General features: G+C 43.2%; 1 long non-coding RNA gene across 1 annotated transcript; it reads right to left on the bottom strand.

Moving 5' to 3' along the window:
- Positions 1–18236: 18236 nt before the first annotated feature.
- On the bottom strand, positions 18237–23221 carry LOC124105111 (uncharacterized). The gene is made up of 3 exons (XR_006855636.2): positions 22958–23221; positions 22440–22502; positions 18237–19100 (listed from the first exon to the last, which is right to left on the bottom strand). It is a non-coding gene; the product is annotated as an uncharacterized LOC124105111 (long non-coding RNA).
- Positions 23222–24712: the final 1491 nt, after the last annotated feature.

Below are 24712 nucleotides of genomic sequence, written 5' to 3'. Positions count from 1 at the left end.
TCAAACTCATAAATTTGTTTGCCAGGGATGGTTATAGTGGTTAAATGTTAGAGACTGCTTGGGTGTTTTAAGAAAGGTTCTGAAGTGGTATCTGAACTCAGCCAGAAATAGCACTGTAAGTGATAAAGTAAAACTGGATGGTGTCATAGAAGCAAAGTGTCGTGGGAGGCCTCTGCCATCTTGACTTTTCTCAGGGACTCAAGATCTCATTCCTGAGGATTTATCCCAAGAGATAATTAATGATGGAAGGAAAAATTGCTATAAGCCAGGAGAGTGTTCTCTGTGTTGATTATGATAGCAACTATTTGTACTACAGAAGGGAAATTGTCACTTGTCAGAAGCAAATTACTGACCATGAAGATCATGGAGAGACATGGAAAAATGAAGAAGAAAGCATTTTTATGCACATATAGATTTCAATGGATTAAAAAAAAGATGATACACATACACCTGTGTATTTGTAGGTAGAGGTCATCTCTTCCATGTATACTTCTATGTTCATGTTACATAGTAGGTATAAAATCAATGCTTCTTGACTATTTATTCTATTGATAGTTATATATATATATATATTTTATAATGAAAACAGTTTCCCAAAGAAATTATTTTCCAAAGAAGGAATAAAAACTAAATAATAAAAATAAAATAAAGAAACAAACCCAAGTTGTTAAAAATTAAGGTTGAGTTTTTTTTTTTTCCCCAGAAATAACAATTTGTTCTGCTTTCTCCAGCTGGTTCCACATCACACTTGGGCTCGTTTTAAAACTTCACTGAGCAACTCTAAAGAGTCAAACTCCCACTAAAGTCCTACAGGCAGTTGTACTCAGCCAGAGATTTCTCTGCCCTTCTTTTGCCTCCAGATGTCCAGGTTTGGGCTCCTGATATTCTGAAAGCACTCTTGTTTATTTTCCTCCCAGAGATTGCTGGTTTTCCCTAAAGGACATTTTCCCTTTTGGTTTGTGCAGTCTGAGAGTAACTCACTATAAGAATGGTCTCAACGGCATCTCCATGGTTGGATAAAAGCTCCTGATAGAATTCAATATTCAGACCTGAAGCCTGTGAATATGGTTACCAGGAGTGATTGGCAGGTTGAGGCCAGGTAAGAAACAGACTTCTGATGTTGACTAAGCCTCCGCTCATTGGAATGACCTCTACGTAGGTAAACAAGTGTTCAATTACCATGTAACTTCACTAAGTTCAGAAACTTTCCTAATATTCTCTAATTCCAGCAAACAATAATTATTCTTTTTCTCCGAACCACATGAAATGCCCATAACCTCCACTAGGAAATTAAAGTTTATTTTCAATTTCCTTGGGCAAGGCAAAGGCAGGGATAAATTAACAGCCTGTAGCTTGTCTGGCGCTAGAAAAGTGTTGAAAATGTGGTGAGGAGTCACAACGTAGGAAAATTGTCCAAAGACAATGCAATCTTTAGCTGATGGTAATCTTGGAAGACGCACTCGGAGGCCGGCTGCTCGATGAACAGGCAATATCTCAGGGAGCGAAGTAAAACTGGAGAGCAGAGACAGTTATTGCAATGATTTAGACCAAGGAAAAAGCCATGTTTTATCTGTCCACACTGATCTAATATACTGGACAACACAACATCTGCCCATTTCACTGTAAAGGAATAGTTTTCTGTTTTATTTCTCACCTGAATATCTTCAGTCTCTGGCCTTTTCTTTGGAATAACATCAATTTTTCTTATTATAACAGCAATTCTTGTATGCTTTCATTTCACCCATTTTTGCTGAATTTCTCCCATGAGCATGCACTGTGCAGGATACAAGAGAGAAAGCAATAAGAAACGGTCAGGGAGACAGATAAATTAAAGTGGCAACCACAATTCAGTGCTTTGCTACGGGGATTATTAGTTGCTCTCAAAACTCGAAGTAAGAGGCCTACCTCAGAAGGGGGAAGGATTTCTGGAGGAGGTGACAGATAAGCTAAATCTGAACCCCAAATGGCTGGAGACCTGGAGGAAGTATCCTGTATCACCTTTCATCTTCTCAGATATAAGAGAGAAACAGATTTGTGATGTTGACTCAACTCACTGGAATGACCTCTACGTAGGTAGACAAGTGATCAATACATAAAATTTATGTATGTTTTCTTCTGTTTTTTTTTAAATATACATATAGAGAACCCCTCCCACAGATTGACTGAATCAATAGATAAGCAAATAATAACCATATAGATACATATAGATTTATAGAACTACAATCTATATAGGTTGCAATGTTGTTTTTTCCCTCTTTAAATATGTTACCAGGAGTGATTGACAGGTTGAGGTCAGGTAACAAACAGACTTCATGAGTTTTGATAGACTAATGGTATTGTAGTGAGAAGCAGGGTTCTGACTCCCAGGAGGACTCCCTGGTGAGGGTCTTCCCTTGGGTGGGAAAGGAATTTGATTAGGAGAAAAAAATAATATCCAAAGCATCCGTGACCTCCCATTTTTGGATGTTAGGCTGTTCCCTACTGTTCTCTTTCCTTCATATGATAAAGATCTGAACATTCTTCAGCAAAATCTTCGAGCACCTCTCTGATTATCCCCTTAGATAAATTCTCTAACAGTGGAATTTCGGGATGACAAGATCTGAACATTCTGTCTCTGGCTACACACTGCCAGAGCGCTTCCTGCTGAGGTGTGTCCGCTGGCGCTCACTCCTGGAGCGCCTGTCCTGAGCCTATATCCCCTGTCCTGAGCCTGTATTCCCTGTCCTGAGCCTGCATCCCCTGTCCTGAGCCTGCACCCCCTGAGCTCTTCCCACCTTGGCCATGGTGGCCTTTAGAAATCTCCCATCCACCCCTTTCTGGCCTGTTCTCATTTATGCAGGCTGGACCTCGTTGAAATTATGGTTCTTTGAAGTCGAACACCTAGTAGCAAACTATTCAGGAAATAAGTTGTTTATTTTCTTGCGTTGATTTGTGATAATTACTTCTATTGATTTTCTTCCCCATTCATGTGATTAATCCAGGAGTTACCTCTTTTAATGTGCTTGTGAGAAGCTGCTCTTGTTCTATTCTAGAAAGGTGGTATTCACAAAGTCGTGAGTACATCTGGAATAATAGGAGATTGAATTCTAGAAGCGGGGTCCTGGGAAGAGAGCTCACCCCGCCTTGAGCAGGTGGCTCTGCTGATGCTGTGGAGGGCCTTTCAGAGCCCCAGGGGAGGCCAGAGCACATCTCCAGAGGACAGTGATACAAGTCTCAGTCCCTACAGTGGGATGATTGCTAACCCCAGAGCAGGGGTGAAGTAGTCCATGACTTTTCAACTAAGTAGAAAGCCATCTTTTTAACAAGAAAAGTATGAAAGCCTGGGTTTTCATTAAGAATGGCCCAGTGGCTGAGTGTGGTGGCACACACCTGTAATACCAGCAGCTCGGGAGGCTAAGGCAGGAAGATCATGAGTTCAAAGCCAGCCTCAGCAAAAGTGAGGTACTAAGCCACTCAGGAAGACCCTGTCTCTAAATAAAATACTGGGCTGGGGATGTGGCTCAGTGATTGAGTACCCCTGAGTTCAATCCCCCCAGTAGTCGCTCCCACCAAAAAAAGGAGTGGCCCAGTGAGATCTCAGGACAACTTGATGAAGGGTCAAACTCAGTGGTTTGGGGGACAGTGAAACCTCATGTGGAAGTTGAAATTTCATACTCAGTGTTACGCTGTAATGACTGATACATGATATTACACAGTTATCCAAACCCATAGAACCATATTATACAGAGTAACCACTAATATAAACTATGAACTTGATTGTAACAGATATACCACATTCATACAGGATGTTAATAGGGGAAGCTGTGTAGGGACAGATATGAAAACTCTCTTATCTGCTTGATTTTTCTGGAAATGGAAAACTGTCCTAAAAAATGAACACTTTTGCTAAAAAAAGATGGTGGGGGGAGAGTTACCAGAAAGCAACACTTGACGGGAAGTCTGGGCCCCAGAATGTGATCTTCTCTGCAGTCTGCTAGCTGTGTGGCCTTGTAGAAGTGAAACTACCTCTCTGGAATTCACAGGAAGTCAGACCCTATGATGTTTAAAGAGACTTCTTCAGGTAGCTTAAGATCTAAAGATTACTTACTTGAGATTTTTCACCCTTGTCCTGATTTCAAATGTCAGCACTGGTCACAATATGCCTTTCACTTTGCTATCTGATAGGAAATAACTGAATGAATTAATACAAATGTTTTCCTCTTGGCCTGGGGCGCAAGGCCTACTCAAAAGCCAGGCAGGTGGTAAATGGAATTCTTTCAGAGAAAGCCGCTGTTTTTTCCTGTTTGCATAATTTGATCTAATATTCTGACCTTGTCAAAATTTTTCCTACTTGTAGACATTTGTGCAATGGGTTATAACTGTATTATTTTCTGTTGGTCATTAACCATGGTGAGTGACCTTTTTAATGGGCTTATGTGGTTTGTTAAATACTCCATTCACAAGGACTAGTCCAGATTTTGAGTCACTGCATGAACAAACATCTCTAGATGTCTGCTTGGAGGGCAGCCAGGTCAATGCTGTGCTCTGATTGGTTGGATGCTCTCCTGCCCTTGTGGCCCCGGGTCCAGATGATGGAGCACTTTCATGGGTTGGTGGGCTATGGTAATCTCTCTTGCCTTGAAGGAGTATCTTACTCTGAAAAGTTTATTATAGCTTAGAATCATTTCCAATTTTCCCAAAGTGAATATCTGGCAAAGCCCAGAGTTGAACCATGTTCGATTCTGCAGACAAAATGCCCCCAAACTCACTTCCCCTGAAGAAAGTCTGAAAAGATATGCACATCTCATTTGTCTAATTTAAGCAAATCTCATTAATGTGAAGGATGCAGAGGTTCTCATGCTGGTCTGGAAGGAGTTCATCATGGTCCAATGGGGGTTTGTATATACTGAGTTCTATTTGCGTAAATGCCCAGGGTCTGTCCTTTAACTCTCCTGCCTAACTCAGAGCAAAAAATAATTAATGTATTAGAATCTTACAAATCTTACAATCTTCCTGCTGAGATGTCCAGTCAGACATCCAAGGGGACTAAGAAAAAGTACCCAATTGCTCTCTCTGCCCAGAATAGTGGCCCAACTTCTCTATATGTGACAGTACCTCTCCCGGAAAGGAAAGAAGATCCTGCCACTCTTTGGGGACCACTTACAGAATAAAATCTAATTCCCTGAGGTGCATGGACTCTACTCAGCCTCCAGAACAGAGCAGTGATTATAAGTACCCACCTTTCTGGGAAAATATAGAAGCAAGGTTATAGAGAGACCAAAAATGGGTTTTCCTTCCTACATTCACCATCAGCCTGTGTAAGAGAAAGATCAGACCTTGGAGATGGTGGGATTAAATGAAAGGATGTCTTAGGAGTGAAGAGCACCATGGGGACTTCCCGATCACCAGTGCCACTTGAAGGCAAATAAGAGAGATGTAAGAATAGACATGTGGAGTTATGAGGTGTGTATCCCCTGCCTGGGAGACTTTGCAAGCTAAAGCCCACGAAGGTGGCACTGGGAGAGAGCATGGAAGTGGGAGCAATGTGCTTATGTCCTCTGTGGGGCAGGACATCCTGGGGCAGGATGGGGGTGTGTTGCCATGGGCCGCGCAGGCCCAGCAGGTGGTTCCCCAGGCTCAGCTGCTCTGCAAAAGCCCTACCCCAGAGGACTGCTGCCACCTTCTTTCAAGAGTCGGTTCCAATGTTACATCCTCAGAGAAACCTTCCCTGACCACCTCGCCTAGTATAGCATTCCCTCCGGTCACACTTTACTCCACTGCCTGGTTTATTTTCTTGGTAGCATTTAAAATGTGAATTTTAATTTTTTTTTATTTTTTAGTTTTTTATTATTTAAAGTTTTTTGGGGAGGAATTAGGAGTGGAGAAGTGGAACGGCATCTCAAAGAGGCCACTCTTCAGAGAGTAAAAGAATGTTATTAAATATGAATTGCATGAGAGCAAGGACCTTTTTCATCTTCTTTACCACTTGGAACAGCAGAACATAGTAGCTGCTTAATGAAAATATACTAAGCAAATGTCTGCCAGCTAAGAGGCCTAGGAGATCAATAAGCACCAGCTAGTTTTGAGAAGGGCAGGGTTTCCGGGTCAAGGTCTGCTCATCGATGTCTGTGTAAAAGGGTGTGGCAGGAGGAGAGGGTAGGAACTCTAAACCAGAATAAAACTTTTGTCCTCTCTGGGTTTCTATCATGCCTTTGCTTCATTCTCTGGACAACTGGTAAGTAACTCCTTCAGTGAGTTCCTTCTTTCCATCTTGGTCTCTCCTGCTCTGTGGAGTGTGCTGGTCCCTGGAAATTTCCATGGGTGCCCACTTGGTTTTGATTGATGGATTGGCAGCGAGGAGCTCTCCTCAGCGCTGGTATGCCTCCAGGCTTCAGGGAAAGTCGATCCCCTGAGCAGATGTTTGGAGACAATCTGGAAAGGTAGAAATATATACAAAGGACACACATTTGCTCATGTCTCATATGGCTCTTGTGAACATTATCCTCAGTAAGCAAGATCAATCTACCCTAAAGCAAATGTGCGCCTTCAGTGATGGGGGATTTCAAATAAACAAATTTATGGAAAGACCATGGGCAAACCAAAACATTCTACAGGTCATTCATTTCCTATGCTTCTGATTAGAATCACAGATGAAATCGCCACAGACCCAGTCACACGGTGGTGTGGGAAATTACAACCTTTCCTTTCCTTAAGACTTTTTGGGAAGATAAAAATAAAAATTTCTTGTATTTGAAGAGATAGCACTTTGCAGTTTAGACAGCACTTCTATCTGTATTATATCATTTGATTGAGAAAAAGGTAAATCACATAGTAAACTTTAAATGGCTAAAGTCGTAAAGCTGAGGAATCCTCTGGGTGTTCAATAAATAAACGAAGGTTTATTAACCAGCTATGTGGAGACAAAGTCACTCTAGCAAACTCCATTTAGAGTTGGGATTATACTTCAGCTTGACCTTAATGATGAATCTTAGGGAAAAGAAAAATCATATAAGGCTATTTTGAGAACTGAAAGTTCCAGAAAATACAATCAAGTTCATGTCTAAGATTTTGGAGGTCCAGGAGGGGCCCACTTACATATGTATGAATGTATAAAATGTGTAAATCAAGCCAGAAAACTAAGTAAAATATATTCCACCCCCTACCTTGACAAATAGAACTTTATGATGCTCTGTAAGGCCATGCTTGCATCGAGGATCTGGCATTATTTGGAGTCCCCTAGTGGAACATGAGGAGTGAGGGGAAACCAATGGGGTGCCTCCTCCAGCTCTTTCTACACCCTACTCCATCTTGCACTGCACAGGGTGTGAGTGCAGGCAAGTGCGTATGGCCACCCCACACCAGGCTCCAACCACACCTCATCAGGAGGGTGGTCCCTTGAAGAGGACTGCAGGGTCCCAGGAGCGAAGGTGGGTCACTTAGGCAGGAAATGCCAGGGTGCTGGTACTTAGTATGCAGCAGGTGGCTGGGGGCTTTGCCTGGCATGTTCCCTGGGCTCCTGGGAGTGTCCTTGCCTAGAGTAGAGAGTGAGCAGGCCTCTCTGAGATGAGAGATCTGGGTAGGCCCCTTCTCACCTGGGTCTGAAGACATTGCTACATCCAGTGACAGTTGGTGAATAGTCTGAATGCTTGTCTCTCCCAAATTCATACATTGAAATCCTAACCCCTAAGGTGATGGTATTGAGAGGGGAGTCTCAGGGGAGCTGATTAGGACATGGGATTAGTACTCTTCTAAAAAAAAGTTTGAGAGAGACAAGTATGTGCCCTCTGCCCTATGAGTTCACAGTAAGAAAATGGCTGTCTAAGAACCAGGAAACAGACTCTTAGTGCCTTGATCTTGGACTTCCCAGCCTCCAGAACTATGAGAAATTATTTTCTGTGTAAGACAACCAATTTCAGGAATTTTTATTATAGAAACTCAGAAAGACTGACACCATTGGAATTAAACCAAAAATTGTTTGCTTCTCATTTTGTGTCTTAGTTACTCTTTCCTTTAAGTGAAACCTTTGCAAATGCTGTGCTACTTTAATAGAAGGCTTATTTGAAATAAACCTGCTGTTTTTTTTTTTAATTATTTGGGACCACTTGGGATACAGCATCCAATAGTTAGGACAAATGGACCAAAATTAGAAATAGAAAGATAAAGCATACTGGCTCTAGCCTAGAGAGATGAATCAAAAGAGTAATAATGGCAATAACAATGCTTTTCAGAGTGCTTTGTTTCCAAAGCAGTTTCATTTGTATATGTATCATTGAACTGTTAGAAAAATAAGCATTGATTCTTTGAAATTCGAAAGCTGCATACTCCAGGCAATGAAAAAAGAACACTTGACCCTGTGAGGAATAAATTTACAGACTCGGGATAGTTGAAACAAGAAGTAGAGAGAGTAGAAGGAGGAAGCAGACGAGGTTCAATTCTGGGTCAATGCTGATCTGTCAACAGCGGTGCCTGAAGTGCTCCGTTGAAGAACTCCCAAGCCATGCATGGACTCCACCGGTGGTCATAAATGGCACACATCTGCCTTGGCCAAGGGAGGTGCCATAATGGCAGGTGTGCCACAAATGTGCCACCTCCAGGCTGGAAGAATGCATGTGGCAGATAGTAAGGCTACTTGGAATACTTGGGCTCATTCTTAATCTTCTGCAGTTGTCTGCAGGAGGGACAATCAATCAGTATTCTTATTAAAAATTCTCATGTTTTTAATATTTGTGTTTCCTCAGCAAATAAAAATTATCTATTTCAAGTTTCTTTGTGAAAGATCTTGCTTTCCACTTACTTTCTGGTATGGAAAGAAGATTGGATGCACACCTGCTAAGGTGTTAATTGGTGATAAGTGGATTAATTTGAGGCCTGGACTCTCTTCTCCTCTCTGTCTCTAACTAGCTATGTGACCTTGAGCAAATCCTTTAATCCTCCTGGACCTCTATTTCCTTGTCTCCAAAATAGGGACACTATCTGAGTGATCTCTGAAGAGTTTTGTGAGGTTTAAAGGGGACAGTAGCAAAGCAATCACTTGAAATATAACACATCACATAGATGTAAACTATTATGATTCTTTGGAAAAATGAGCCAATTGGTCCAGGGTAGCATTTCCCAAAGAGTGGTCCATGGTATGTTAGTTCCATGGGTGTTACACTAAACACATCCAAAAAACCAACAAACAAAGGTGTCCTCGCTGGTCAAGTACATTTAGAAAATTCATGGTGAAGCCAGCTTAAATGAGTGTCTTTACCACAGTCTTTACTGTTTGATGTACATTGTGGATTATTAAAATTGGGAAATAGTTTGCAGTTGTCAACACACTTACTTGGTCACCAAATTCTTCTTTTCTCAAAATATTAGTTCTTCAGAATACAGTCTTTTGGAAAACACGGAATGATTTGCTCTCCAAGTTCTCCTTTGTGGTAGTCTCTATGACCAAAATACTTGACAAGAACAACTTAGAGGAGGAAAAGTTGACTTTGGCTCATGGTTCCAGAGGTGTAGTCCATGGTCAGCTGAGTCCCTGGTGCTGGGCCCAACGTGAGGCAGAACCTCATGGTGGGAGGGCTCAATGGGGAGGTGCTGCTCCCTTCATGGCAGCCAGGAAGCAGAGAGAGAGGGAAGGGGGAAGGGGCCATAGGGAGAATGGACCCTTCCAGGGCATGTCTCCAGTCACCTGCCTCCTCCAGCCATGCCCCATCTGCCCACAGGTACCAGTCAGTTCCTTCAAACTCGGATGAACTGATTAGGTTACAGCTCTCACATCCAATCAATTCATCTTCAAACATCCCTGTATAATCAATCATGGGAGCTTGGAGGGATACCTCATGTTCAAACAGGAACACTTTCTGACTTCAATGCCCTCTGATTCAATCATTTATTTAACACATGTTTATCGAATCCCCATTATGCAACAGGTACTCCTTGGTGTGAAAAATACATCAATGAGGAAAACAGAAAACAAAATCCCCACTCTCGTGACGCTTACATCTTAGAAGAAGTTTAAATCACTTACCTAAGTGCTTAGAGAAGTGACTGCTGGTCCCTGAACTCAGAAATCAACTTATTTCTTTGAATAAAATAAACTGTGGAAGGATAATTTGCAGACAAGCAGGGAAACACTTCTCTTAACTCTTCTGTTGCATAATTCAGATGCCAAACTGAAATGGTTAAATCTTAAATTCCAATCTGAAGAAGCAGATAGTTATTGCAGGGGGAGGGGGATGGTTACTGCACGGGGAGGGGTAGTTGGGAGCAAAGATCTCACTCATCCGTTTGAATACTCATTCACTCAAGAAATAATCATGTTTCACCCAACAGTGCATCCAAATCTGTACTTTCAGAATTGACTTCTGGATGGACAGGCAGATGAGATATGGTGGCTTACCACTCAGTGTGTTCCATGTGCTGAGGTGGGAAATAGAGGGTGATATGGGAGCACATTGAAGGACACCAGCCATAGATGTCAAAGGAAGCATCTCAATGAAAGTGACATTTAGACTGAATTATGCAGACATTGATAAGAATTTGCCTAGGACACTGGCTTAGGGTAGTTGGGAGGGTGGGCAATTGCGACAGGAATACCTTCCGGTCAGTGGAAATGCCATATGCAAAGACCTGGCAGAATAGTTACCAAACCTGTACAACCAGAGTGGAAATGAGGCAAGAAATATATTTATGTATTAGGGCCCTAGATATGATTTTTCTTTGTAAAAGGGTTCTGTTTTTGAAATAAAACTTAAAAACCATTGGTGGTTTCCCAAAGGAACTTATTGAGGTCCTTCTCGTCCTTATGATTCTTAAATTTTGCCCCTACATCAGTTCCTTTCCCAAAAGTATGTGCAATTTCATGGGGAATTTTGGCAGATAGAGAATGCTTTCATATTCAAGGTCCATGCTGCTACTTGCAGATGTATCTGTGGAGATTTATTTTGATGATAAAAGACAAAAAACCCAACTCAAGATGACTTTAGCAAAGTAAGAAGTTAATTATCATATATAACAGGAAAAATCCAGAGGATCCAGATGGAGTTTCTCTCCATTTCACAGTTCCTCTGCCTTGTGGGAAACCTTCAGTCTCAGACAAAATACCATGGCTAGATGGCTTCCAGCATCTCCATGTCTCCACTGTTCCACATCCAAGTCTAATGGAAAAGGGGGTTGTCACACAGGTCCCTGTATTCACTCTTTTTGGACTGTGTCTTATGACATGTGCTCATCATCCCTGAAACAATCACTGTGGCCAAGAAGGTGAAGTTCCAAAGACTGGACAGGCCTGGATCAGATGATCCAATTCTGGAGCAGGAAATGAGCCACAGGCCTGAGAATGATTTCCTAAAGAAATGGGGGCTATTAGCAAAAGAATGGGGGCGGGGCGTGGAGGGAAAGACAAGTGGAGAGGGAGGGAAGGACAGAGAGAGGGAAAAGGGTCTCAAAGAAGGAAGAAAAAGTAAGAAATATCAAAGAAGAAAGGAAGAAAAAAGGAAGGATGGAAGAAAAAAATCTTTTATTTCTTTTAAACAAATAGAAAAACAAAATGTGCCATGGGGCACTTTGGGGTGTTGGAAGTGGAAGATTAAATATGGATAAAAGAAGAAGGGCTGTGGATCTAGCGCTAAGTAGATACAGCTATTGTTCTGAGTCTGCCATGTATCAGCCACTTACCCACCAAATCCATGGCTAGGAGAGGAATTTGGAGGCCATCAATTCCAAGGGATCATTGAATGCTGGACCCTCCTTCAGACACGTAACTGGTGTAAAATCAACTTATGTTCTCCAACACCTCCCAGGGAAGGATACTGATTCCCCCGAGGCTGATCATTTCGTTGCTGTCTCCCATTATTAGCTTATTAGTCCTTATAGATCTGAAGTCTTCCTCCCTACACTTCTACTGGCTTCAGTTCCCTCTTGTCTATAAAGAGAAAGCTTCATTTAATGGTGGTAATCCAGTGGACTATGGCTGAATCTGGTCCTGGACAAGATCGTTGCCCAGGACAAAGCTTTATATGGGTAAGCACGGTCCTTTTCCTGTGGCCCCCACAAGTACCTGTAGTCTACTCCCTGGAGCCTTCATTTATTTATGTTACCTGCATGGACTGGGGAGGGACTTGATTTCATAGTCCAGATCCAATGCTTCTTTCCTGTAGTAAGTAGTCAATTAGGTACTCGAGGATGTGCTTGGGATCAGGTACTTCCGATGAACAAAGAAAGGAAGAGGAAAAAAAGAATAGAACGGAACTTGCACTTACATAACCCAGTGAATTCACCTCCTTCTAAGCATCACCTTGGGGTAATGTATGCTTTTTCCAATGAGTCTTCTTTTGCTCAGAAAGATTTTTCAAACTCTTCTGGGAATTGTTGTCATTGCCTGAAGCACATTCTTTGAATATTCTCAACAGTGGCAAATCTTCATTCTTGGAAAGAGGTTCAGATCTTTGGAAAAAGCCAGAAGACACTGAGAGTCCCGTGTTGGTGAAGAGCTTGGCAGGAGGATGTGCCCATTTCTTTTCTCTGTGTCCAAAGCAAAGGACAATGAAGCCATCATGTGTCTGAGACCCTTGCTGGTTCCTTTTAAACCTCGTTTTCTATTTATGGTTTGTGGCTTGGATTTTAAATACCTCCCAAAGATTCAAGGGTGAAAAATTTGGTCCCCAGCTGCTGGTGCTGCTGGGAGGTGGTGGAACCTTCAGGAGGTGGAACCCTGTAGAAGGAAGCTGGGTCACTGAGTGTGCTCTTGGAGGGAAAATTTGGCCCCTGGCCCCTTCTGCTCCCTCTGTCATTTCCCTGCCACCAGGAGGTGAGCAGTTTGGGTCCACCACAGGTTCCCTGACATGATGCTCTGCCTCATCACAGGCTCAAAGCAATGGAGCTCAGTGACCATGGACTGAAACTGTGAGCCCAAATAAACCTCTTCTTCTTATAGGCTGTGTGTGTCAGGTATTTTGCCACAGAGATGGAAAGTTGAGCAACACTTTTATTTCTTATTCTATTTTTATTTCATTAATTGGATAACCAATGCATTCACATTTCAAACTGCAAAAGGCACAAAAGGATATATGTATGATTAAAAATTCCTTTTCCTCCTTGTCCCCCCCCACCCAGGTTTTCTTCCAAGTTTCAAATGTGATCTTCCAGAGGGAGCCGATGCATCTCTCCTAAATGACTTGAAAGAGGCCAAGAGAGGCAGCTATAAATCACTGAAGCATTGCTTGAATGCTGGTGTAAGATGACTGCATTTTTTTTTCCAGTAGGTTTGTGCTAAACATAGTTCTCACTGTTTTCTCCTTAAGACCCTGAGCATCCTTTGTGATGGGAGGCAATCTTCTGGCTCAGCCATATGAGCTGTGCAAGAGATCAGAGAAGTCACCTTTTCTCTTTGAGCCTTGGTTTCCTCATCTGTTAAGTGGGGAATGATGTCATCAGCCCCCTCAACAGGTTAATGTGAGGATTAAGTGAGATGATGCAGAAAATGTCCCAAGGAGGGTGTGATGGTTAATTTCATGTGTCAATTCAGCTTGGCCATAGTGCCCAGTTGTTTGGTTAATTGCCAGTCTAGATGTTGCTATGAAGGCATTTTAGAGAAGTGATGAACAATTATAATCAGTTGACTTTAAGTGAAGCATATTACCCTTTATCATGTGGAGGGACTCATCCAATAAGGTGTAGGCCTTAGAGAAAAAAACTGAAGTTTTCCAGAGAAGAAGGATTTCTGCTTCAAGACTATAATATAAGAATTCTGCCTGTTTTCCAGCTGCTAGCTGCCCTGGGAATTTCACATTCAAAACTGCAACATGAACTCTCACCTGAAGTTCTAGATTGTTGGCTTACCCTGCAGGTTTTGGACTTGCTATCCATATCTATCTATCATTTATCTATCTATCTATCTATCTATCTATCTATCTATCTATCTATATGTCTCCTCTATATATCTATTTATGTCTTTTTGGTTCTGTTTCTCTGAAGTGCCTGACTGACGAAGAGGAAGAAAAATCTGCATTTTTACGGGGAGAAGGAGTGTTTAAATAGACCGGTTTTTTTTGTTTTTGTTTTTGTTTTTAATCTTGGCTCCTCTGCTGACCCGTCTCCATGATCCTGATGCCCTAAGACTCTAGTTTCCTCACCTGCCTAAGGTCTCTTCAGACAAACACTCTGAAGATGCTTTGTCAACATCATATGGCTGCAGTCTGTTGTTATTTAGCTCTTTCTTTGAATGCACACGTCTTTAAAATTACCCTTTGGTGACCTGAGACTACAGTTCTCTAGAAGTGTCCCCTTCCCAGACATCCATTCTTGGCTGTGTCTCTAGCCAGCCTGTAGTTGGGAAGCTGATCTTGCAACAGGTAGCTATCAAGGGGGCAGAGGGGACACACCCCAGGCAGCAGTGGGCTCTGGACCCACAGGCACAGGAAGTAGTGGGGGAAGGTACAAGAAAACAGAGGAAGGAATGGCAGAGATGGAAGCAGGGTGAGAGAGGGACGGGAGAGGGAGGGAATGAGAAAGTAAGGGGCCCTGTGCAGGAGGTCCCCAGGGGTCCAGGGCTGATTGGCTGGGGTGGTTGGGCTGGCTCTGCAGATTGCAGGTTGATTGCAGATTAGCTGGGACCTAAAAAGGGCCTTGTCAGAGCGCCTGAATCTAGCGCTGAGTGCTGTTTCTCTCACCCCAGGGAAAGAGCCAATCAAACTGGAGAGGGCGGGGGAGAAGCGCTAGGAATAAACTGCCCCCTTTGCTAGGGACTCAAAGGCTGGCACTTGAGAGGGTGCAGCTTGCTGGACTGTCTGAGATGCCCCATGTTGCTTTCCGCCCCAAACTGGTGTTCTTTGTCTCATTACTCTGAACTTTTCCTGTGTATGCTTATTCCAACCTGAAATAATTTGATAATCAATTACCAAAAACTGCTCTCTCCACTAAAATGTGCCATGAAATCAAGAACCTTATCTTACTTGCTTGCTCCTGTATTCCTAGCGCCCAGCAGAGTGGTAGGTGCAGAGTAATATTCCAAAAAATGCCATTAAGGAATGGGATGGATAACAGCATTTACCAGAAACACTCTGTGTGCTCAATAAGGAGCCTGGAGCTATACAGACAGTTCAGAACAGCCCTGTGAAGGATCATCTTTTATGTTATCACTGATAAGGAAGCTAAAGCTCAGAGAGATCAAGTAACATGTCTAAGGTCATACAGCCAGAGCTGGGCTTCTAATCTAGGCTTCAGTACCAACATCATTTGATTGGCAATTGCTCTCAGGAGCTCTTGGTAAAATAGAAAATTGAGGCAGTGGAAAAGAGCGCTGAAATCAATTAGTCATGTCTGATTTAGCTGAAATCAATTAGTAATGTCTGCAAGGTGAAGTAAAACATCTAGTTATGTATGTGCCACCTATTTTAGGCTCTTACACTATATTGTATGGATCTCCCTAAGGATGATCAATAGAGGCAACAGGTTAAAAAGGAGGGGGAAGAGTGAGGGGCAGAAAGAAATGTTCTCCTTCTTTGCTGACCCGACTTTTTACTTCCTCTTGCTACACTTTTCTTTGAATGGGAACACATCTGTTACAGGCTTGTGTAGAGGCTGGAATGCAATCTCAAATACGAACAGCTTTGAAGAGTCTTGGAAACCTTGTGATACTGCTTCTTGAGCTGTCCTCATGGTGCTGGAGGGGCTCTGGATCACCTGATATTTCTGTGGGCCTCCAAAGAGGCTACTGTTCACCTTTCAGTGAAAGCAAGGTGTTCTGGTTTGAATATGAGGTGTCCCCTAAGAGCTCATGTGTGAGACAATGCAAGAATGGTCAGAGGTAAAATGATTAGATTATGAGAGTGGGCATCTGATCAGAATCTCTCTCTCCTTCCTGGCTACTGAGTACTGAGCTTCTCTCCTCCACCATGCCCATCTGCCATGATGTTCTGCCTCACCTTGGGCCCAGAACCGTGGAATCTGCTGACCCTGAACCTCTAAAATCATGAGCCAAAATTGAAATTGTCCTGAAGTTGTTCTTGTCAGGTCTTTTGGTCACAGCAACACAAAAACTGACAAAAATAAAAATAAAAAAGGGTCAGGCAGTGGGGGCAGGTGACAGGCTCTGAGCTGGAGTGTGGGGATGGAGCCTGCTTGCAAGTCAGCCTTTGCAATCCACTGGCCATGGAATAATCACCATGATTTACTGTCCAGCCAAATCCTGTGAGGGAGCACTGTATATTGATGAAGGGTGAAGCCTGTAGAGTTTAAGTTCCAATATTTTCACTTCCTGTGTAATCTTGGGTAAGTTACTTAAACTCTTTGAACCTCGCTCACTTTCTTAAAATATTACCTATCTTAGGGTCCCTGAGAATTAAATGAGAAGACAGTTTGTAGAGGAAAATGACTTGGCTCTTGCATACAGCAAGCACTCAATGCATGCTGTCTGTGAGGCAACCACATGCACGCAGGGAACCTGGAAAAACAGAGCCATTTTCTGAATCTATCTAAGTGGACCCAAACCAAATAGCTGCAGGGTTCTGCTCGTCTTCCCAGCGGGCATCTGGGTGTTGGAATACTTAGCCTGGCATTTTCAGAACTGGTATTTTCAGAAATGGGAAGGGCAGGGTTGGTCAGAGCTGTTCATCTTCTTCAAGTACTGTCTGAAGTCCTTGTTGCTGCCTCTCAATTAGGACTCCTTCTCATTAAAAGAGGAGGAAAAAAAAAAGCACTCTCTCACTATGTGTTTTCAACAGTTTTGAGAATGTAAAGCTGGACATCACTCCACTCGCCCACAAGGAAACGCACTTGTCTGAGACAGCCCTTCCCCTCCGCTTCTGTAGGAAACAGTTTAGATCATGGATACCCACCCGTCTCGCCTGCCATTTGTCTGGCATTACATGTATATCAGGGACTTTATTTTCTTGACAACCTTAGTCTATTTAGTATTACTTACTACAACAGAATACTTGAGCCTGGGTAGTTTACAATGAACAGACATGAGCTCAACTCATAGTTCTAGTAGCAGGTCAGTCCAAGGTCCCTGGTGCTGGCATCTACTGAGGTCTGGGGTTTGGTGAGGGCCATATTGTGCACCATCATATGGCAGTAGGGAGGAGGGTGAGCAAAAATGTGAGTGGATGAGGTAGAACTCATAAAAGACCTGAGTCCTTTTATAATCAGCATTAGTCCCTCCATAAGGACAGAGCCCCCTGGGACCTAAATACCTCCCATGTCCCAACACTGTTGCACTAGAGATTCAACTTCCAGCACATATTTTGGGGGCACACATTCAAGCCATTGGGCAACCTTATAAAGCTGCCGCTATTACTACTCCTGTGCCTCCTGAGCCCAGCTGCCCCCTCACCGGAGCGGCATCTGTGAAACAGAGATGCCTGGTCCCTGGCCCCTGGCCAAGTTTTGGATGCACTTATCTAGAATGGAGTCACAGCTCCCAGGTGATCCTGATAGATTTTTAGATTCGAGGATCACCCAGGGCAGAAGAATAAAGTTGGGAGCCCTGTAGCAAACTTCGCATGTTTAGCAACTTTTCCATTCTCTCTGTGGAAGTGGCTGACTCACGTTCCAGGTGCTATTTCTTTATCTCAGTATCTCCATTTGCAGTGCGTGGGCAATGGTGCTTCCTCACTGCTGTGCTGGATGGGTAAACAGCTTGTAATGTGCCATTTAAATGGGAAGCATCCGGAAGAAGTGCTCCTGGGGCAAGATGTGGCCTCTTTTTGTTTCAGTGTGGGGGTGCTCGGCACCACATCATTGGCAGCTCAGAATCATCAGGAACCATGGGGTGGTAAGTGGCCTATCCTGTGAGACCAAGGTCTGAGGTATCTGCTCACAGAGTTTGGGGTAATGGGGGATCTCTGATCGCCCCATCCTTGGTTGAGGAATGACGGGAGCCCAAGTATAATTAGAACCATTAACTCGCTTTCAATATGGACAGTGAGATTTGTGGCTCCAGCTCACGAAGGAAATATGAAGCGGTAAACATACTTGCAGTTATGGATGGTGCTAAGCACACCATTAAACTGAATGCTAATGGTTGCCTCCTGCTCCCTTTGAACATTTTACCGTGGCAACTGGCAGGTGCCCTTTTCCTGTCTTGTCTTTCATCTTCTCATAATTCTCTACTGCCATGGCTCTTTGGATGATAATGGGCATATGCCTGAAATAATAGTTACAAAGAGAATTAGAATTAGATGTATAAAAAGGCAAATTAGGCTGGAGTAGGATTCCAGCTCGTTTCAGACAGCTCTCTCACTGCTGTGACCAAAGGACCCGACCAGAACTACTGTAAGGAGGAAAGGTTTATTTAAGGGCTCACAGTTTCAGAGGTCTCCATCCATAGACAGCAGGAGCCATTCCTTGGGGCCCCAGTTGAGGTTGAACATCATGGTGGAGTGTGTGGCAGAGGGAAACAGCTCACTTCATGATCAAGAAGCAGAGAAAGACACCATTCGCCAGATACAAATATATACCCAAAGCCACCCTGCAATTCCCATCTCCTCCAGCCGCACCTTACCACTTCAGTTACCACTCTGTTAATACCTATCAGGGGATTAAATCACTGATTGGGTTAAGATTCTTTCAACCCAATTATTTCATTGTATCACACATGAGCTTTTGGGGGACCCCTCACAACCAAACCACAACACAGCTCCTTATATGATCTGCTTGTAGGATGTAGAAACCTTGATGTTGAGAAAAGGCTAAGACAGACTGAGGTGAACATCTGTAATTGATGTATCTTAAATGTTTTGTATAGGAAAGGCATCAAATCTGACTTCTGAGGCTCAGTTGTTAAGCAGTGGAGAAATGTGACTTAGGGTTGAAGACCAGGAATTGAAGAGTTTAACACACTTGGATAGAAGTCCTTTCCCATTGCCTACAAGCTATGTGGGCTTGGGTGAGTTATTCTGCCTCTCTCTAAGTGTCCTCATCTACAAAACAGGGGAGATAATAATGTCCCTGCCTCTGAGAGCCACTGGGAGGTGACACCTTAGCAAGCACAAAGTGGGTATAAAGCTCGTAGTTTGGAATCTGGTGCAGAGGAGGTCCTCAGTGAATAGCAGCCAGTCTGATGACGATGGCGACGATTAACAACTTGCTAGGTGACTTTGGACCAATAACTTCCTGGAACTTCAAATCTTTATCTGCAAAAAAAAAAAAAATGAGCTAATAACAATACCTGAGTCATTTAAGGATCTGAATAGGAACTAAATGATTGAAAGCCCTTGGTACATGACTTGGCACATAATAAGTGCTCAATAAGAACTTGCTGAATGAATGGGAAAAATAAAAATGCAATATCTGCTGAAGAAGCTCCATCATCAAACCCAAGGCATTTAACGCTAGACATGGAGGAAGAAAAATGCAAACAGCCCTGGATGTTTTTGTCAGTTACATTTTTTAGCAGCCAAAGACCTTCTGCTGCCTGCCCTCTTGTTGTACCAGCTTCTCCCAGCCTTTATCAAGACGGTGTGCTGGAAAACAGAAAACAGGATGCTGACCTCCAGAAATATCACAACACGTACCGAGCAAGGTCTCAGACAGCAAGGGCCATCAACAATAGAGCCACCTGCGCACAGTGGCTCAGCCAGCAAAGCCTGCCTGGGGGTCCTCTTCAGTCCCTGCGCTGGACCCTCAGGCAGCCAATGTCCCTACCCTCCCGGAGTCCTGCTTCCCCAGAGCCCTCCCCAGGACTGTTCTCCAGGGCAGTGACTCAGTCTGCTCCCCCTGTTCTACCAAACTCCAGCTCTCCCCGGGAGAAAATGCTCTGGTGGACCAGTCCTGATAGAACTGCTTAGTCAGACGCCTCATGGGGGTAATTGACTTGCTTTTTAAATAGCATTTACGTTTTAATTTCTAATTGTAAAAGTGATGCATTTTTATCTTAGAAGACTTGGGGAAGAAAAACAGGCATGCAGAAGAAAACAAAAGTCCTGAGGCACAGGTCCCAGAGCAGGCTAGTGAAATCAGAACTGCTAGAGCCAGGGGATCCCACATCTTTTCTAAGTTCCCAACTGAATTCCAATTGGCTGGTGAGGTCGAACCATCAATTGGAGTTATCTACCAGTAATACTTTAAAAGCATTCCCTTTCGTTTTTATTTTACTATTTGGATCCAACTGCACTTGAACACTGCTTTTAAAAAGTTGGACAGAATACCTTCATTTTATTTATTTATTTTTTACATGGTGTTGAGGATTGAACCCAGCGCCTTATACATGCTAGGTAAGCACTCTACTGCTGAACCACAACCCCAGTTCAAATGCTGGTTTTTTTTTTTTTTTTTTGTACTAGCAATATATTATGAACATCTTCTTATATAATTAAATGTTCTGCTAAAATGGCTAGGTAATTTTCCATTGTATAGATGCACATAATTATTTTTTCACCAAAAACCTTTCATTACATATTTTTATAAAATTTGTCAATTAAAATAATAATGAAATGCATTTCCAATTTTAACCTCCAAGTACTTATGTAGGTGGCATTTATATGGCATGTAACCAGATATTACACATGATTCTTAGGCATTCCATCTATTTTCTTTAATCCTCAAAGTCAGCCTATGATGTAGGTACTCCTATATTATTCCTATTTTAGGGTTGAGAAGTCTGAGACTCAGAGAAATTAAATCCATAGCTGGTAAGTGGTAGAGCCAGTCCATACTCTGCAATTAAATTGCTGGGTAGAAAAATTAGTAAAATTTTAAGGTTTTTAAAACACGCAGCCAAATGTGAAAGGCTATAAAACTTCTTAACCAGCAGCATTTATGAGACAGTACAGGGTGTTGGAACTGGAAAAGATTCTATCCTCCAATGGAATGCATCAATTTAAAATCTCTCCTTTCATGTAAAGAAAATCTTGCAGAGTAGGATTATAAAAAATGAGACTGAATAGTTGTCTTATGTAACTGGAATAGTTTGTAAGAGCTGTGCCAAGCATCCGACAGGCTGTTGTGTTTGTGGAGGTAATGAAACGGCCTAGGTTTCCCAGTTGGTCCCACACTGTGGCCCGCGGAGAGGTATAATCCGGAGGCTGCTCCTGGGGTAGGTGTCCCTCTCCAACTTACTTCTTACTCTGCCCTTCTGTTTGGGAGAATGTTTTTGGTAAGACAGAGAGAGAGAGAGAGAGAGAGAGAGAGAGAGAGAGAGAGACCGATCTCCATGTGTGGCAGCTGGTGGGTGGTGCTGTGGGAGGAGCAATGGCATCCTCAACCAGGTAAAACTTTGTTGGACTTAGATGCCATGCTAACAGGCCTGGATTCCCATCCTCCAGGAAGCCAGGCTCAGCTCTTTCCAGGAACTTGTGGAAATGAACAAATAAGACTGATATTCTGGGAATCCTGGAGGTAGGACAGAGGAGCCCCAAAGCCCACGAAGACCAGGGACTCCCAGGAAAGAGGAAAGGATAGTGGAGACAGGAGGACATAGAAGCCCACTGAGAGGCTCCACAGGTCTGAGGTCTCAGTGGGAAACCACAAAGCTCTGAACACTGTCCCCAGTTCTATGTGTACTTCTCAGGTCTCCTAGATAAATTTTGTGCTCTTAATTCTCTCTTTTATTCCGGCGGGGAGGGAGGGTACTGGGGAATGAACTCAGGGGCACTCCGCATTGAGCCACATCCCCAGCACTACTTTGTGTTTTATTTAGAGACAGGGTATCAGTATTGCTGAGTTGCTTAACACCTCCCTGTTGCTAAGGCTGGCTTTGGTCCTCCTGCCTCAGCCTCCCAAGCCTCTGGGATTATAGGTGTGTGCCACTGCACCCAGTCCTAATTCTCTCTTGGAAGAGGGTTGTAACTATGAAAGATTCTTCTTATCTTCACCCCCACCGTGCATATGTTGGACACTGACATACCATCATTTATGAGGAATTTCTAATTCAAAGCAGGAAAGCAAAGGAACTTCCTGTGACCCTGAACTCTTGGAGGATAGGGCCAGTGCCTTTTTTTTTTCTTTAATTATATTCATTCTTAGAGGTTCTGGCAGGTCACAGTTTTCCTATCTATTTACAGGTACCCTATCCCACTAATTGAGGTGTGGATGGGAATTATATTATTATATTAGTGAGTTGTGTTTTGGTTGCCAGCTACAGAAACCTAATTTGAAATAAAGGGGAGTCCAACATGGAGAGCAGGTAGGGCTAGAATCAGGGTTTTGAAGCCTTTTGCTTCTTTCCTTTCTTTTTCTCCACTTCTTCCTCTCTAGAGTGGCTTGTCTCTCCTATTTGTGAATTGGCTACCGTCACAGGGCCAGGGAAGACGGATTTTATGTATGGGTGCTGAGGGGAGAGAAAGCTCTTTTGCCTCAGTTATTGCAATTCTGAGTCAATGAAGCCTGGGGCTGCCTATAAAGTCTCCAGCTGTGTGACCCCAGCTTGGCGACCTAGTGGAAGGAGAGGATAGCTCTCTCCCAACATCCATTTGTCAATCCTGGAGGACTGGCTGGTGTGTCTTGAGTCACACTGAGTCAACCAAGGACTGTACCTGGTGTAGTGAAGTATCACAAGCATCCAATAGCCCATGGGGTCACCAGGATGCATCTGTTACCTGAAGAAAAGAGTGAGAAAATAGTGTCAGGAAGACAAAACCTACTAAAAGCCCTGTTGTGATCCGGATTCACTTTTTCCAAGTCTAGGTCTCAACTGGTCAAGTTAATTTGGGTTCTTCCTTCTTTCATTAATTACAATTTTTTCTAGCACTTTTCCCCCCACTTTTTAAATTTGTTCTTTTTAGATATACGTGACAGTGGAGAGCATTTGGACATATTGTACATACATGGAGCATGACTTATTCTATGAGGATCCTGTTCTTGTGGTCATACACAATGTGGAGTTTCACTGGTTTTCTAGCATCGTTCTATTTATCTACAAATAACAGATGAACACTGTTTTTATGATACTCTGATTTTATCTAACCCTTCTTCTTCTAGTACTGCTTTCCTGTAACTATAGAACATGTGGACATCACCATATTTATTGTCAAACATCTCCAATGAGACCTACCTTTGGAGCCTCCATTTCTCAGCCAATTGCTCATGGAAACCTCTTTAAATGCTGGATTTGAATATGTGGCCCTGAAGCAGCTGCTTGCAGGCCACTAATGAGCCCTGGCTGCTGGATTCACTGTCCTTTCTTCGCTGCATTTCCCTGGCTGCCCTGGCATTCTTGATGTGTAATCTGGCTTTCCGGTGCCACCTCGACTTTGGAAGCAAAGAATGTCCTCATGAAGGACTTGGAAAAACTGATTCCATTCTTGGCGCTTGTGCCCTTTGGGGCTCTCTGGTTGTGTTCTCTGTCTATAAATAGAGGAGGAACTTATTGTTCACCTCTCCACCTTTCTTCTGGGCTACATTTTGCCTTTGGCAGGCAGATTAGACTTGTAGAGTACAAGCTTTGGAGTCGAGCAAGCTGGGTTTATGTCCCAGCTCTTGAGCATACTAACCATGGGCTGTCAGTGAGATTTATTTATTTTTCTTTCTGGTAATTTCTCTGAGCATCGGTGCCCTCTTCTGTACATGGAGGGAAACCCAACTCACTACATCCATGTATCCTATATAAATTGCCAGCTCATTGTATTTTTTAAAATATTCATATTTTACATATTCTAAATAAGCTGGCCATTAGAAACAATCCCAAAGCTAATTACTCTTTGGTAAATTCCCTCCTACTACATTATCTTTTGTGGAACAGCAACTTTTCCTTTTATTCTCCTGGTATAAGCACCATTTCTCCCTTGCTTCCTCCCGTCCTCATATTCAACATGAGGTCCATTTCCCATGTCCTCCAGGTGGGGGAGCTGTTCTTCTTTTGCCCTCTATGGTTCTGATGGGCTAAGGGGGGGTCCTGTGACCAAGACTTGACCAATCATGGTATCTCCTGCCTCTGACCACAGTGATTGGCTCAGTCTGGTCACATGACCCAAGTTTGGTTTATTGGTGTTCTTCCCTTGAATTTTACTTGTGAGTGAGAAAGGATTCTTCTTGGGAGCTGCTAATGCAAATTGATGCAGCCTTGAGCTGCCTGTGCTGTGTCTCCTGCTCTTGTAGTTAGGAAAGACTGAGTTCAGACATGGAAAGGAGCAGAGAGCTAAGAGGGACTGAAGAAGGAGGTGGGGAGAGAAGTCATCATTGGATTTTCTGAGGACAGCTCTGGCCTTCATAGACACATGCCAGTGAATTCTGATTTTTCTTTAGGCCAGATTGAGTTAGGTTTCTGTTCCTTGAAGTCTAAGGTCCTAACAAATTCGTGGACTATCGCGAGGCCACCAGCACATGCTGGAGATCCTTTCTCCTGCCCAAGAGGGTGTAAGTCACCTGAGAAAATAAAGTCTGAAATAATTACTGAAGAAATAAAAGAAAAAGTCAGAAAAATAGCTTTAAATGCAGAGTAACTGCTAGGTCCAGCCCACACAGGAACTGGAGCTGTACAGTTAAAAAATGGCTCCCATGGTTTATTTAAGGGGTACATCAAAGGTGGGGATAAGTTTCAGGGGTGGAGTCTTGCTTCCTGATGTCTTGCCAGTCAACAGGCTGGTTGTCATCTTGGCAGTTTACACCCATCTCTGAGAGGCTGTGTATCTATGTGACCGCAGTGGTCCTGTCCCTGAGGCATGAGGGACCTTTTTGATCAGAGCTGGCGGGGAGTTCACATGTACTTGGGCCATCTTAACAGCAGGAGTGTCACTGTAAGTTCCCAATACCAGACTTTCCCACTCACTGGCTATGATGTTGAAAAGGTCCTCAGGCGTCGTCTGTGGAT

This window comes from Marmota monax, unplaced genomic scaffold, assembly GCF_021218885.2.
Source record: "Marmota monax isolate L192 unplaced genomic scaffold, Marmota_monax_Labrador192_F-V1.1 WCK01_AAM20220418_F8-fsc00236, whole genome shotgun sequence".
Taxonomy (NCBI): domain Eukaryota; kingdom Metazoa; phylum Chordata; class Mammalia; order Rodentia; family Sciuridae; genus Marmota; species Marmota monax.
This window is presented reverse-complemented; position numbering and strand designations above follow the sequence as displayed.